Raw genomic sequence first — 18100 nt, forward strand, 5'->3', positions numbered from 1 at the left:
GGTTTTTTTTCTTTTTTCCTCACTCAGAATCAGTGCTCCCCTTTCTTTAAAGGAAAAGCTGTTCTAAGACTTTTTGTCAACATGACAGAATCAAGGTTTATGACATTACACACACACACACACACACACACACACACAAATATTTGATTGTTTTATCGAAGTTCTGTATCATTCTTTTACAATCCTGTCAGACTATCCATTTCATAAGCAACTTTTTTCTAACAAATACATTTTGTTTTCAACTTTTCCCAATACATGATTTTGTATATGCATTTGGATCAATACAGATATTTATAATAAGCAAGTTTTCCATTTGAGAAATATTTCAAGATGAACATAGTGAACACAGTGAACTGCTATGTCTGTTTGAACTACAAATTGTGTTTGAACCACAAATTGTGTTTGGCAGATTGTTTGCTTTCATTTGAAAAGAAATCAATGACAGGTTTCTCCAGTATTCCTAAAACATAGAAATATTTCTAAAAACCATCTGCTATATGTCCCTTTTCTGCTTCTACAAAAAATAGTATAGACTACAAATATGTTGCTATTTCGTTTAAGTGAAAAATCTATATCCAAATGCACAATAACCAGTGAGCTATGTTTTATATTTAGTTTTCTCTATTACTTCACTTTCAAATAAATTACACAAAAATCTCTCTCAGAAAATAATAATACATTCAGAACTATCTTTGGTGCTCTGGTGTGGAAAAGAATAGGCAATTTGCTGATTCCAAGCAGTTTATTAATTTAATTTATTGTAATGTTCTGCCATCTACGATGCCCATTTTGTTTTCAGTTATTTGGATAGGCATATTCACATTTAAATTTAGACCATATGCATTTACATTTCCACAGAATTTGAATTCGTCCAGAAACACAGGAATATTGAGATGAAATGATAACTATTGCTATCCTTAAGATAGTACTCCTTATTAAATTTTATACAGAAATATTATGTACAAAGGTCACTGTAAATCTTCAGTGCAATAGTGCCATTGTTCAGGTTGGCCTAAATGGGGGGAAGCCATTGTTTCTCTTTTGTTCAGGATGTGTGCATGCATGTATGTGTGACATGTCAGCAGAATCAAGTTAGACATTTTCCAGTTTTTTTATATACCAAGCTCAAAAGGTTTGCCATCCTGATCTATATCAATAAAAGCATATTCTATCATTTATTATGGAACTTTGCTTTTTGACCAAGTGTACCTTAAAAGGCTCAGAGAACATTTTCTACTTAGCATAAACTAGAAAGAAAGAAAAAAGAAAAATATTTTTTTCTCCCTCATGAAAAATCAGGAATGAATGGCAATGTATTTCTAAACAAAAATGGATATGTTTTCTAATGGTCAATGCCTTTTTAACTGTAATAAAACAAACATATTTCTCCTTAGATAACAGTTTTCTTCAATGTTACTGTTTTTAATTCAATGTTTGTTGAAAATTATAGTGTTATGCCTTAAAAAAATAGATCCCTATGGCCTGATAGAACAATAGAATTATATTTTTCTTAGTAGACCAATATATCTTTTTGACAGAACTTCTTTTTACTCTGGCAGATGCTCAAATATTGTCAAACACAATATGAAAAAGTGAACAACTTTCACATAAACAAGCAGGTTTCTCAATGCTTCTATTTTCCATTCAAAGAAAGATTTCAAGCTTATCACAAAAGGCAAAAGCAGGTAACAATAACTTGGAAAAATAATATTTCCATTTTCCTTTCACTTAACACTTCTACTTAAACTCCTTAAGAATATGACAGATGTGTTTTTCCCCCCAGATAAATTAATGAGTCTTACTCCCATATAGCAACCTGCCCAGTGACCACAAAGGCTATTAAAAAAGGCAGAGAGCAAAATCCCAATCCATAAACTGGTAATAAATTTTGAGAAAAAGAGGATCAATCACTGCACAAGATAAGCAAAATAAACGATGATATCATCAGACATCCAATGGACTTATCTGATTTCAATGGCTGTTTCTTCTAAACAAACTTATAAAAATAATAATAGTTTTAGTCTTCTGACCCCAAGATGTTGAGGCTGGTAGCCTTTACAAGCTGAAAAATGTCTTTAGACTCTGTGATGCAGTATCCTCCAAAAAGTAGTTGGTGGAGACAGGAGAAAAGCAGCAAGTGACTTGATTTGATATGTAAAGCTAATTAAAATTAATTATATTTAGTTTGAGTACTGTTCAGTCAGGTAGTTGGCAGGAGCAGGGCAAAAACTAAATTTGACATAATTTCATTTACATTTAAATTTATGTAAAGTTACATATATTTAATAGGATTATTCTCTGTTTATGAGAAGGCAATGTTGCAGATTTAAAGGCAAAAGGGTTTCCTTGAATATGCAGTGGTGTATAGGTAATACCTGCTGGCAATTCCTTCAACCAAATATAGTTTTTCCTATGTTTCTGAAGAAGCAAAAGCAAACCACTTTCTTTTCTCTAATGCAAAGCATGGCACAGATCTAATAACAAACCACCTCTCAATTATGCAAGATTAAAAATTAAAACATGCTAACAACTCTGCAGGGTTTGGAGGTTTTCCAAGGAATCCTGCAGCTTGATGCCTTTGTCTGTACAACTTTAGCTATTGGATTCATGTATGTATGCGATCATATGAGAAAATAAGATCAGGATTTTAAAAATCCCCATTTATACAATTTAATCCCACTTTAATCCTACAATTTAATCCCACAGATCCATTTGAATTTGGCTCATTTTCTGCTTCAAATATTTAAAACAGTTTGAAAGGGCGTTGGTACTTACCTGATACACCTGTTCTCTGTGAGCTGTGAAGAGCATCCAGTGATGGAAGGTGCTTCAGTTTCTTTTGGAAGGCTGAGCTTAAACTTGAGGACACTCCTCCTCCTCCACAAGACTCTTCCTTAGCACCCCCAGTTTTGCGAAGCCAAGGTATTGATACCCTATATGCTTAAGCCTATGTAATAACCCTGGCCAGAACAGACCCCCTACCAGACGGAATAAAAGAGTGGGACTGGATGCTCTTCACAGCTCGATGGGCATATCAGGTAAGTACCAACACCCTTTTCCCCATAAGCTGTTCAGAGCATCCAGTGATGGGAAATACCAAAGCTTGGCACTGTCCTAAGGGAGGGACTCCATCTGGCTTGCAGACCTAACTGTCTCTGAAATAACTTGCTGCAGAACTAGCCTACCAAATGAAGCCTCAGCAGAAGCAAACATGTCAATTTTATAATTTCTAATAAATGGAGATAGAGAAGCCCAGGTTGCAGCTCGGCAAATCTACTCTATTGTAGCTTGGGTCGCCCATGCTGCTGTGGTGGCTGCACTCCTGGTGGAGTGAGCGGTAATGCCTTGGGGCACTGGAATCAAGTGAGAGTCATACGACTTAGCGATGGTGGCCCTTAGCCATCTACCAACAGTAGAGGGTGAAACCTTGCACCCCAGGGTGTTAGGCTGAAAGGACACAATGGCCCTGGAGGAAAATTTAACTACATTGAAGTTAGCGTCTGCTGAAAACTCTGCAACGGCAATTAATTTAGCCACATCTTGATGTGCCCTAATGTTTGAGGCTGGAATGGTATCCCTCAGTTGGCAGAGCCATCTGAGAGATGATCTGGTGAAAAAGGAGGCAGCTGTAGCCGCTCTGATGGCCCATGCATCCAACATGTGTGCCCTGCGGAGGGCTAGTTCCGCCCTCTTTTCCTCAGGCTTGAGAGCCTCTTCAGCTTCACTTGGATGGCTGAGGAAAATGAAAGCACAATGATAGGCTCATCCACTTCCGGAGTGTTTAGAAATTTAGAGAACTCGGGAGCCAAATTATAGTATTTTTTATCATGTGCTGTGGGAGCGGGATATGAGGCTGCTGCAGCCCATTGTTTTTGCACTAAATTGGAAAATGTGTGGCACAGGGATAACCTCTGCCTCAGTGATTGGTTGAGAGAATATGAGATCCTCTGCTTCCCCTGGAGTATTTGGTGGGGGAGGGGTACCTGTATTATCCAGTTGTGTGGTGTTCTTGGCCTTAAACAGCAGGGATTTAAATAATTGTGGGCGGAATAATCCTGTAAATACGGGGAGGTCAGGTGAGAGGCCTTCATCATCAGACATCCATCCCCCTTTCTAGCAGATCCACCTCTGAGAATACCTGGTAAAAGGTGTGTGCCAACCCCTCCTCCATTGGATCCATTGGATCCCCTTGATCTCCCATATCCTGTGTGTACTGAGGTCTGATAGTGGGCAACGATAGTTCTGCGGGTGGGGTACCTGATGAAGATGTGGATCCGTGATGCCCAGAGATCGTTCAGAAAGAGATCCACAAACCGAAGCTGAGGGTGTTCATCCTGCCTGAATAGCCTGTTGGGCATCTGCTGATATGCCCTTCTGGATAGCTAGCTCCATCCATGCCCCGGAAGTTCCTCCTCTTGTCTGAGGCCAGCTGCAGTTGGCGTGAATGTTGCCTCTGGGGCCCTCCTTGCGGAGAGAATGTTAGAAAGAGCCTCCTGGGGAGGTTGTATCGATATGGTGCTCCTGGATAAATCCAGAGGGGTGGTTGGAGGGTTCTGGGCCTGTGAGGTAGAGGGTATGATGTGTGGTGAAGAGGTGGGTTGTGCAGCTGCTCGTGTATGTTTTTCCACCTGCCTTTCTAATGCCTGATGGCATCTCATGAATCTTTCTCTGCTGCCTTAGAGGTCTTTTTGGGCTCCGTGGACTTATCTCTATTTTTAGCAGTTAGTCTAGATCTGGAGTTGTAGTTGCTGGCCATGGTAATGCCTTTGATAGATTAGCAATGTAAAGAGGCTATGAAATTAGGTGGCTGGAACACCTAGGGGCCTGCTCCCTTAAGGGGCAAGGGATCTTGGCATAAATAGTTCCCCGATGCCTTTAGCAAATGTTTTCTCCTTGTTTTGTTTTTATATATATATATATACATACATACATACACACACACACACACACACACACACACACACACACATTTTTACGACTTAAAGATTTGTAGAATTTAAGTCAATCAAGTCAATTTTTTAATAAAGTACTTGTAATATCAAATATGGAGACCAGAACACCCTGCTCCAGACCCGGCACCTATATGAGGGCCCAGAGGTCTATAACTGATAATTAGATCAGTTTAGCTGCACTTATTGCCTGTGGAATCCACCAGTTTAAGTCCTCTATCATCCAGTGGACTGGTGGTAGGGACCCCCCTTCCCAGGTCCCCAAAAAGGGTAACTTGCCTCACAGACAGTAACAATTACTCAGCAAATTTAACCACGCGGCCTTTAAAATGGCGGCTACCTTGTGGCAGAATGAAAACGAAAACAGCTATCACCGCCCGGCCTGCTGAAAGCAAAACCGCTCAGCAGGAAGGTGCAGGGGCTAATTCCCTGCCCTGAGGTGTTCTGCGGGGAAAGCCTCAATAAAAGGAGGGGAAAGCTGCACTTTTAAATTGAGGCTTCAAGCCTCGAAGGGACAGGGCATTTACTCAGCTGGCTGGGAGATCGGAGAGATAACCCTCCTTGTTTAGAAGTTTAAGGCAGCATCTCTGAAATGAGAGGCTTTTAGCCCCAGGGCAGATTGGAAAGATAAACCTCCGCGTTTATGAGGCTTTTATGGAACACTCATAAAAAATGAGCAAAATAACTTTTGGAGGTTCTCAGGGGTGGTGGGGGTAGTTGGTGACAGAAACTATGGTTTTACCTGACCTGAGAAATAATTCAGCTAAATCAGCTAAATTGCCAGTGTTCTGTTCCGACCAGAAAAACAATAACACAACCTGTCTGAAGAAAGGCTGAGCTAAAACTGGGGACGCTAAGGAGGAGTCTCATGGAGGAGGAGGAGTGTGCTCAAGTTTAAGCCCAGACTTCCTAGAAGAGACTGAAGCACCTTCCATCACTGGATGCTCTGAACAGCTCATGGGAAAAGTAATGGCTTTCTAATTTGTTAATGATATAAAGTAATAGTCAATTGTCTTTAATAGTAATAAAATAGCATAATTCTTATAATAGAGAAATCTTATTCCTTTCATAGTTTATCTGTGATTACTAGAAGCTGCTTACTGCATACTATAATAACATAAATCAACAGAATAGGTTAGTTATGATACAAAAGGTTTTTAAAAGAACATGTGATGGAGGAGATTAGCTGTCAAAGTGTTGTTTCTTTTATTAGTACAGCTCTGTGAAACTAAACAGCATGAGCAATCTAATAACAAACATTCTTTTTGAATCCTTAAGCAGAAGAACATCCAGATATTGTTCAACCCATCCCATTGGTCCATATATGGTTTGAAAGCACAATAGAAGGAAACAGGAAATGGTCCATCGGCATTATCTTATTAGCTGCTAATGGATATCAGAGAGGAATACACATCTAATTCTGAAAGGCCTGTACCAATCTCCCATGTAATAACTCTTAATTAGCAGATTCTATTTACAGATGTCACTTAATGTACCCTTTTGTCTGGAAGAGATACAGACATCTTGAAGGAAAAATACAAATAAGTATTTTTTTTCTCTGGCATAGAGCCATTGCTATAATTCAAAAAATAAAAATAGGATACTGGTAAATAGAACAAAGATACACAAAATCTTTTGGTTTCAATACTGAAAATTTAATTTATAAGATAGTAGTACTTTATAAATATGATATTACTACAAGCATTGAACAACATTGTTAATAAAACATTGTCTTCTCCAACTTGGCTTTAGATCAGGTCCCCTTATATTCTGATCAACATGAGTACTGATGTGCTGACAGACAACTCCTCTACTGGGCCATGCTGGAAAAAAATAATGTAATACTAACTATCTCACTTATTGGATAACCAAATTTATTTATTAGACCTTTCCCACCCAAGGCAAAATATCGTAGATATCTGAACTGTAAAAAGGTTGTATGAACTCGATCTTTCTTAACAGATACAATATATTGCTATTACCTATATTAAGAAATGCATAAATAGTTGTCCAAGCATCATGCTCCTGAGAATTGCTGTTCTCAGAAAATATAAATCCCTTTGTTTCACTATCCATTAAGAAAAATATCTTTTCTGTTCTGCCTTTTCATTCCATAACTCTTTCATTAGTCAGCCCTAGCCCAGAGAGTTCTGCAAAGAAAGATAAATGGATGGGTCAATGGGTGGGTTAACAATTTTATTGTTTGTAGGGCCTTGAGAAGCCAGATGTAGGAGAACTTGATTGTGTTTACATAAAGGATAAGTAGTGAATTTCCTGTGCTGTCAACTTCCAAAACATCCTGCAAGGGAATGCATCATAATTACCTCAACACAGAACAGGCAGTTACAAGGAATAGAGATGTTTTATCCTTCTTATATATAATACTGATATTATACCCTAAAGCTGCAATTATGTGCATTGCTTTGTACACATATATGGTATTAAAATCAATGCCTTATGCTAGTCAAACTTTGCTTAATAGACATACATTTTTTCAGCCTTTGAGTGATATTTCCTGTAAAAGCAGTGCTGTGTAAACTCAATATTCTTGAAATAGGGCACTGTAAGACTAAGTTATGTGAGTCCAATGCATGAGGATTGAGCCAAATATATGGTGATTAATTTTATGCTAGATGTCACACTGATTCTCTTAAATCTCTATACTTGACATTTATCTTTTTTGATGTGCAAATTTGTCATGAGCTGCTCTGGAAAGTTATATGGCCATTAAAAGTATATGAGTGTCAGGCTACAGAACTTTTCCCTTTCAATCAACTAGAATGAACTTCTGAAAGTGTATCTCCCCTTCTTTTCTTCTTCCATTGAAGAAATGACAGATACACGGATCTGACATTGAGGCAAGTTAGTCCATAGGCTACACAGCAAAAGTCTTAGAGTTAGTATATACAGTTGTGCTCATACATTTACATACCCTGGCAGAATTTATGATTTCTTGGCCATTTTTCAGAGAATATGAATCATAATACAAAAACTTTTCTTTCACTTATAGTTAGTGGTTGCTGAACCATTTATTATCAATTGTGTTTACTCTTTTTAAATCATAATGACAACAGAAACTACCCAAATGACCCTGATCAAAAGTTTACATACCCCAGTTCTTAATACGGTGTATTGTCCCCTTTAACATCAATGACAGCTTGAAGTCTTTTGTGGTATGTGTGGATGAGGCTCTTTATCTTCTCAGATGGTAAAGCTGCCCATTCTTCCTGGCAAAAAGCCTCCAGTTCCTGTAAATTCTTGGGCTGTCTTGCATCAACTGCACGTTTGAGATCTCCCCAGAGTGGCTCAATGATATTGAGGTTAGGAGACTGAGATGGCCACTCCAGAACCTTACTTTATTCTGCTGTAGCCAATGACAGGTCAACTTGGCCCTATGTTTAGGATCATTGTCATGTTGGAATGTTCAAGTATGTCCCATGCACAGCTTCCAGGCTGATGAATGCACAGTTTCCTCCAGTATCTTTTGATAACATATTGCCATCATTCTGACCAAATTTCCTGTGCCTTTGTAGCTCACACATCCCCAAAACATCAGTGACCCATCTCTGTGTTTCACAGTAGGAATGGTGTACTTTTCATCATAGGCCTTGTTGACTCCTCTCCAAATGTAGCATTTATGGTTGTGGCCAAAAGGCTCAATTTTGGTCTCATCACTCCAAATGACTTTGTGCCAGAAGGTTTGAGGCTTGTCTCTGTGCTATTTGGCATATTGTAAGTGGGATACTTTGTGACATTTATGTAGTAATGGCTTTCTTTTGGCGACTTGACCATGCAGCCCATGTTTCCTCCAGTGCCTCCTTATTGTGCATCTTGAAACAGCTACATCACGTGTTTTCAGAAAGTCCTGTATTTTATCTGAAGTTATTTGTGGGTTTTTCTTTGCATCCCGAACAATTTTCCTGGCAGTTGTGGCTGAAATTTTAGTTGGTTTCCTGACCTTGGTTTGGTTTCAATAGAACCTCTCATTTTCAACTTCTTGATTAGTATTTGAACACTGCTGATTGGCATTCTCAATTCCTTGGATATCTTTTTATATCCCTTTCCTGCTTTAAACAGTTCAACTATCTTTTCCCGCAGATCCTTTGACAATTCTTTTACTTTCCCCATAACTCAGAAGCCAGAAACGTCTGTGCAGCACTGAATGAAAGATGCAAGGGTCTGTCAGGAGTCCAGGAACTCATTGAACTTTTATACGCCCACACTAATTAATTAATTAATTAATTAATTAATTAATTAATTAATTAATTAATTGATTTGTCAATCATTTACAAGATAATAAGTATAAGGATAAACATAGTTATGAATACAAGAAATGAGTACATATAAGAAAAATAAAAGAAACAATAGGACAGGGACGGTAGGCACTTTGGTGTGCTTATGCACGCCACCTACAGACCTCTTAGGAAAGGGGTGAGGTCAACAGTAGAAAGTCTAAGGTTAAAGTTTTTGGGGTTTGGGGAAGAAACCACAGAGTCAGATAGAGTATTCCAGACATTGACCACTCTGTTGCTGAAGTCGTATTTCCTGCAATCAAGTTTGGTGCGGTTAACCTTGAGTTTGTATCTGTTGTGTGCTCTTGTGTTGTTATGGTTAAAGCTGAAGTATTCATTGACAGGTAAGTCATTGCAATGCATGATTTTATATACCATACTTAAATCAGACTGAAGACAGTGTAATTCAAGGTTTTCTAGGTCTAGAATTTCAATTCTGGTGGCATAAGGTATTCTACAATGAATAGTGGAGTGGAGAACTCTTCTTGTGAAATATTTCTGGACTTTCTCAACTGTGCTAATATCAGATACGTAATGTGGGTTCCAGACTGATGAGCTGTATTTGAGTATTGGTCTAGAAAATGTTTTGTATGCTCTAGTTAGTAGTGTGATATTACCAGAGAAAAAGCTACAGAGGATTAGGTTAACAATTCTTAATGCCTTTTTGGCTATGTAGTTACAGTGGGCTCTAGCACTTAGATCATTAGAGATGAGTATTCCAAGGTCCTTTACAGATCTTGGATCATCAACAAGGCCTTGACTATTCAGCCTGTATTTTATTTTCTGATATATATATTTTTGCCAATATGTAAGGCAGAGCATTTATTTGTTGAGATTTGAAGTTGCCATTTGATTGACCATTCTGATACATAGTCAAGGTCTTTTTGAAGGGTAGTAGTATTGTTTGTGGTTTTGAATAGCTTTAAATAATCAACGAAAAGAATGCAGTTGCTCTTAATATGATTGCAGAGGTTATTTATGTAGAGTATGAAGAGAGTTGGTCCTAGAACACTGCCTTGGGGGACTCCACTGTTGACAGGTACAGAATTTGATAAGATGCTCCCTATTTTGACCATTTGTTGTCTGTTTGACAGGAATGCTTCTATCCAGTTATAATTACAAGCAAACAGGTCACAGATGAGGATAGTTACTTTTAATAGCCATTCAAACCCCTTTGTGCCAACCTGTGTGCATGTTTTCAGGCCAAAATCACCAGGGTAAGTAAACTTTTGATCAAGGTCATTTGGGTAGTTTCTGTTGTCATTATGATTTAAAAAGAGTAAATACAGTTGATTAATAATAAATGGCTTCAGCCATACACTAAACTATGAGTGAAAGAAAAGGTTTTGTGTTACCATTCATATTCTCTGAAAAACAGCCAATAAATCATAAATTCTGCCAGGGTATGTAAACTTATGAGCACAACTGTATATTCTTTATCTTATACACTTCCAAACCATCATTAAATTTGAGGAGCATAACATTTTAGGGATGGAAGGTGGTATGTGTATCAAACTGAATGTTAGGGGCCACACAGAAGGCATAAGGAAAAATTGAGCATGTCCAGAATATAAAGTATCTGTACTCTGTATGCATAACATCTTCTCTCAGCCTACCACTTGGTACATTTAAAAAAAGAAACAGGTAGATAGTACAAAAGGTGAATGGCAGATAAGAGAAGCCACACAAGGAGAGCACGCAGAATTTGGGGCTTCCGGTTTGAGCTTCTTCAGCGACAGACCAAAGCCTCGTTTCTGTGAGGCTTCGATCCGTGCTCACCGCTGGAGTGCCCCGAGCTGGCTGATTTTGAGGCTAAACCACCCCGTAGAGGTGGTGAAGAAGGGGGGGACTGCCTGCAGGGTTGAGGAGAGCTGCATCTCTCCTCCCCAGCTGGCCATTACTCCCTTTCCTGAAGGCGGTTGCAGCGGTGGTCAGAAATGGCCACCACAAAGAAGAACTCGACCAGAAAAGAATGTGCAGGAGGAAGATAAGAAGAGAAAGTTTTGGTTGACCGGGTCAAACATCAAAAGCAACAAATAAGGTACCCTGGAATCTAAATTTAATAACATTGTTCCCAAAGAAGATTTTGAAGCTGTGAAGAAGAGAGAGAAGGGAAAGGATTAGGTTTTTTTTTTCTTCCCTTCCTTATACTGACAGCTAAGAGACTTAAGCAAGAAATTGAAAAAAATCCACTTTGACAGTAATAGGCATCTAAGCTGAAAATAAAAGTCAAAGGGATAATAAAGATTTCTGGATATTTAAAAGTTTTTAAAAGCAGGAAAGGAGGGAAAAAAAGAATAAAAGGGCAGGATCTGGAAAAATGGAGGAGAGTGCCTGGAACTAAGGAATGGAACCGTAACTAAAAGGAACTTACAGTGAAATTTCAACAAGATTCCTCAAAGATACATTTTAATTGAAACTTGGTAACAAAATAATAGAACCCCAGGAAGAGAAAGTGGAAAAAAGAAGCAGAAAGAAACAACCTTGGATTATTTGGATTACTTGGTGATTTTTGGTTTTTGCATCTGGATGACTAAAATTAACCGGGTAATTGTTTAAAAGTCTTTAAAATGGTATCACTCTTAGAAGAACTGAAAATGGAACTTAAAAATGGAAAGAAGATGCACAAGAAGGGAGAGGTTCTTTTGGCTTCGTATTTCAATTCTTAGAAATGGAGATCTGGAACTATGAGAAACAACAAGAAACGCTTGCAGAACAAGAAGATTGGGACAAAGAAGAAGCCATCTTTAATGATCAAATAATTTTAAGTGGGGGGGAAGAAAGGGGGGAAAGAGAGAGTGAAAGGTTTAAGACTAGAAAAAACAACCAAAAGAAGAAGAAGAATTTGAAAGATAAGTATAATATTAGAAAGCAACAGAAGAGGGGATTACAGAAGAAAGAGTTAGAAGTAGAGAGACGAGGGGGTAAAAGTGGGAGGGAGAAGAAGAGGGGGAAGAAGGCAAGGAAAAGAAGTTGTAAAAGACAGAAACAAGAAATGGAGAAACAGGAAAAGATATAAGGATTGTAACCATAAGCTTGTTTAGAGATAATGTGAAAATTTAATTGCAAAGGGGATTGTGCAAAGGTACATAAGATAGCATTGTTATATTATAAAGAGAAATAATTTTAGAAAATATGATTAAAATGATGGATAAAATATTTACTGTAATGTAGTTGAATGTTTGGTAATAAATAAATGAATTAAAATGAGAGAATTAAATGGGAACATTTTTAATTATTAGTAATGATTTATAAAAATATAAGTGAGAAATATAGAAAAGAAAGAATTAACTATGGAAAGTTTATAAGTGTTCCCAAGGAAGTATGATATTTAATTGAAAAGAAATGTTAAAGATGTTAAGATTTTAATGAATATTAATGATAGAATTGAATTGGAATGGAATGTGTGCTTTATTTACATATATATATGTTCTGTCTCACCTGTGGCCACAAGGTGAGAGTCCAAATGTCCAAAGGAAAAAACACGAACAGACAATATCAGGAACAACAGAGTTAACTTTCCTCTGGCTGAAGTCATTGTTGGCAGCTTTCCCAGAAGCTGTCTGCAAGTCCAGATAACGAGCAGCAATATAAATCAGAGCCGAACGGCAAACAGAAAACTTTTTCCAAACTGCGAACGTAACTAACAAAGTTTGACCCGAACAGGGATTCCAAGCTAACACGCCTCCTTATATTCCTTAAAGGGGCGTGTCAGTCTCTCTACCCAGTCCCTGATTTGACATTTCCTTTCAATTTGTGCTTGACGTCTCAGCCTACGTCTAGTCCTTACATCAACCCAACATTCATCGGCTTGATCATCACCCAAAGACTCCGGCACGTTCTGTCGATCATCTGCTGACACCTGAGGCATAATTGAAGAGGAAGGTTTTGGAGAGGATGGTGATTCTGACACTTCCTCATCCTCCTGGCTCACGTCTGCATCTCCCATTAAAGCAGGCTCAAATCCTAATGCCAAACCCTCCTCATCACTCGAATCTGTGTCTTCTGACACATCAGACTCAAAGCGCACAGCAGGCTCAAACCTCCCAGTCACAACATACATACATACATACATATATATATATATATATATATATATATATATATATATATAATTTTTTCTTTTTAAGAATATAGTGTGTATTTTAAGAATGTACTAAGCAGAATTCGATTGGAAGTTATGTATTATATTGAATGCTATAATCTTAAAGGTATACATTGAAGCTTAAATAAGAGTTTGAATGGATAAAATTAAAAGATATAAAGGTGTCATACTCCAATTGGTAACTACAGCAAAAAATTTGTTTAATAAGAAAAGATAATATGAAATTGAAACAGGACAGACAAAAGTATAAATATAATGATTTGAATTGAGATGAGATAATTAAAATAAAGCTGAGAAAATTAAAAGAGGGGAAAAACTATGTAGAAAATATAAAACGGCAATAAGATATGGAATAGAATATAAAAATGAGCAGAAAATTGAGTTTTGTGTCTGTATGAAGAAGTGATAACCTGGGACCATGCTATTTTCAAAAAAGATGTTTTATTTGTATTTTGTTTTTGTGAAAACCCAAATAAAACTTTCAAAAAAAAAAAAAAAAGGACAGAATGCAGAATTTGGTAGTAGTAACTGTATAACCGAAAATCAGTGGCTGGAAGGTGTTAAATATTCTTGAAAAAGTTTCATGTTGTCCATGGATTATCACTAAACACTTCTTTGTTTCTGGTGCACAAGTTTTTACACTGAAAATGCTAGGAGGAAGAAATAATTAATGGGGAGGCATGTAGAAGAACTTTAATTTAACCACCTCATTTCTACTGAAATAATACTCTCTTTTAAAGCTGCCATATGTTCTGTGGGACAATTTGCCAATGAAAACCTGCTATTTGTCTTTAAAATAATGAACATTAGATGCAAGAATATTCCACCATGTACAGATTTGTCTCCCTGTTTTTTTCAAAAAAATAATCTTAATAAACTACTGCAGCTTTCCTCTGCAAAGTTTACTAAGAACCAGCTAAAATATTATGAAGTAATTAAAGCAATGGTATCATTCTTACCTTTCTCTTATATTGAAAAAGAGATAAACAAAATGTTTCAGGCATGGGGAAGCAAAAGTACAAATAACTCATGCTTCCTTTCTAAAAATATTCTATGAAATTAGATTACTACATTGACACATTACAACAAAATTCAAGATCTATAAAATCAGATCTATAAAAATTATCAGAAGACACTAACAACACAGAGATATAAAGAAGAAATCCAAATAAACCGTTCCTTTTTCCTTCCTTACATGCTTTGAGATCTTAATATGCTTCAAAATAGAACCTGGATTATATAGGAAAAAAACAACTTATTTCCCCAGGATAGAGGATGCATTATTTTTTACTATTGTGTTCCAGTCCTTTATTTATGAGCTCAAGCACACTTCAGTCACACTAATATTTTGCAATGTCTGCTAAAGATACTATTGAGTTTATTGTGATTATGTATCTATTTCAAAAACTATATCTCTATTTAGTTTCTTGTCAAAAGAGCAATAAAGAAATAACCCTAAGAAAGAACAATCATTAACTGAGGGGGAATGAAATGATGTGATGACTTGGAAGATGAAACAACAATTTCTTACCCAATAATTTGTCTAACAGGGAGCTACAACTGCTACATGCATAATATATTAAGATAATTTAGTACTGCTAAATTATTTGCAACCACTGCAAAAAAAATAATACTGGTATGAAAACAAAGGGAGTATAAAGGACCAATTTTATTGTTATTTTAACTTATATTACTACAATAATGTAAATAGGTAGACATATCACTTAGATAACAAGTAATACCACTATGTTCTACACAAGGACAGCTGATAGAATCACAGTGATATGACACAGCTTTCCCAAGTCATTTTAAAAAAATGTATCTTTGGAATGTAATTCAGAAGTGGCATTGCACCCCAAGGGTTCTTTTATGTATGTGCTGTGCATGTACAAAAGAGATAGGGTTTACTCTGCACTGCCACAATACCGCTTTCATCTCTCTTTCTCCCATACTGATTCAATAGCTTAAAAAAGACAGGCAGTATGTGAGGTTCTGAATCTGGTCTGAGAAGTGTATGAAATGAAAATTTAATTACATTTTTACCATTTTTCTGAATTTTTTATTTAAGTAAGATTACATAATAGTGCAAAAATGAGGAAGGTGAACCTAGTAAGTGACGCATGATATAGATAAATGGAGCTACCTTTAATGTAGCAAACTACATTGCTTGTGAATATGTAAAAACGTACAACTTCATGTAAATCGATCAACCATATCTCTTTTATTAACTATTCTTTCAACTGATTAATGATTTTTTGCAGTCACCTAATTTCCCGCACCAGATCTTGACATATACACTGCATCAATATTAACATAAAGCCATCAACCAGTTTATTTTCAACCTTATTCTATATGTAAAAGCTATGTCAGAATTCTCTTTTTATGAAATAAGTTGTGATTCACATTCCACAAATACTTAAATACCACATTCTACACTAAGGCTGGGGTGGAATTATAGTGAGGAAAGAGACAGGAAAGAGCAGGAGCCAGACTTTGTTTTTACTATCCTCTGAATTCTTAAACTATTGAGGATAAGATACCACAAACCACACAAAGCATTCCTATTCTTTCAGCTTTCTCTCCAACCCAAGCCTCTCAATATGCCTTTTATGTATCTCCCTTTATTTTATATCCACAAAAACAACCCTGTGAAGCTGACTGGTGCTAAGTTCCTCAGTAAGCTTCCACACGTTTCAGTCCTTATAAAATTATTCAACTTAATAATCAATAATTATTGAAATAAATAAAAACTGAAAGAGTAATATGTTCTTTAGTCTTTGGCCTTTCAGTATCAGATTTTACATTCTTAAATGTGAAACAATTATATTTTAGAGACTGTTTTGGATGGTAGTGAAGCTATTTTACTTTTTAATTCCTCATTTGAAATTTCCTATTATCCATCAATGAAAATCAGAATTGCTAATAGGCAATCAGTTCTGAATAAGGAGTGCTAGCAAAATACAAGTCAGACAATTAAAAACCAGTCATAATATTATATTGCTATAGGACACAAATTTGCCTATATCTTAGAATTGACAGTGAAGATATCAAAGTGGTGTATAGTTTCTGACTTTTAGAATCAACCATCAGCAGTAAAGCAGGGGTGGGATTCTCCTGGTTTGGACTGGCTCAGGTTCCAATGATCCTTGTTCCAATGGCCCTTGTTCCAATGATCAGCTGGGTCCGAACCCAGTTCGCTCCGATGAGCATGTAGGCCCACCTGCCCATCCCTGCTATTTCTTGTGCTTTATGTCCTTTTGTTACAGCACAGCTGATTCGTGCAGCAGAGCAATTTGCCATGCCTCAGCTGTTCCTTTCAGTTGTAGTTGAAGCTCAGTATTAGCTTTTTAAAATGTGGAGCTCATGCACATGTGCGCAGAAAGCACACACTCACCAAACTGGTTGTTACACCAATTGCATTGCACCCCTGCAGTAAAGGAACAAGCAGTCAGGAAACATGCTGCAGGGTGGAAGATACAAAGGCCTCAGCAAAGATATTCAGAGGCCATGAAGTGTCTAATAACTACAAAGATCAGAATTGGGAACACAATTGTATTTACCGTGGGTGTTGTGAATGAATAAAAATTACTAAACCTAAATGCAAAGCAGGTTTTGGAAGCCTACACATTTGATTGGTCCTTAAACAATGAACAAGGATTGGTTCATAACAAGCCTCTGATTGGCCAATCTTAGGACACTTCTTATTGGTTATTAGTTTGAACTTGATGCACTTAGTATTAGTATTAAAAGGGTAGCAGCCAACCCTATAAAAGGGGCTACTGCTGCCCATAGCCTTGCTCTGTTCTATTCTATTTACTGTTATTAAAGAGTTGAAGTCACTGGTCAGATGTCTGGTCTCCATTATTCTCCAAACATAACACTGGCGATGAGGATGGGATACGGAGACCGAAGAGCTGACTGAGTTACAGAGCAACCAACAGAGCACGTGGTCGAACACGCACCATCAACGGCAACATGACCAGCGGTGCAGCACCACCCGCTCCATTCAACCCAGAAACCGAAGACTGGGAATCATACATGGATCGGTTCCAGATGTTTCTGGAGACCAACAATTTGAAAGACGCTACAACCTGCAAAAAAGAGCTATATTCCTAACCCATTGCGGGCCTACCGTGTTTAAAATGGCAAAATCACTTGCCAAGCCAGCCGGTAAAAGCGATGGACTGGGACGCGTCCTCGAGCCTTTGCTACGGGCTCACTACGCCGCCCACCGTGCCAACCTTAGTCAGAAGACACGAATATTACCAGAGGGACCAACGGAAAGGCGAAAGCCTTGCCAACTACATCGCGGACCTCCGAAACCTGGAGGCCTCTGCGAATTTTCGGATTTAGAAGAAGCCCTCCGAGACCGCCTGGTTCTGGGCCTGAAAGACGGCACGATCCAGAGCAAAATTATGGCTAAGGGGGACATCAGCCTCACCGATGCCCTTAAAGAAGCCACTGCAGCGGAGGCGACCAAGAAGTCGGAAGCCCGAATGCGCACGCACCAACGCACCGCCACGTCAACTTGCCAAAGATACCGCCTCGCTCAGAGAGACACCCGGTATCGACTCACCACGAAGACCTAGAATCCCCATCAGAAAGTGATGAGGAAGAGGTCAACCGACTCCGCATAGTTTTACAAAGGTTCCAAAATGCAGGCCTCAAAGTTAAAAAAAATAAATGCCAGCTATGTACCGAAAGGGTGGAGTTTTTGGGGTACCTCCTGGACAGTCAAGGAATCCATCCCACTG

The sequence above is a fragment of the Notechis scutatus genome, chromosome Z, assembly GCF_049901735.1.
Source record: "Notechis scutatus isolate UNSWTSFEM ecotype Mainland chromosome Z, rNotScu1.2, whole genome shotgun sequence".
NCBI lineage: Eukaryota > Metazoa > Chordata > Lepidosauria > Squamata > Elapidae > Notechis > Notechis scutatus.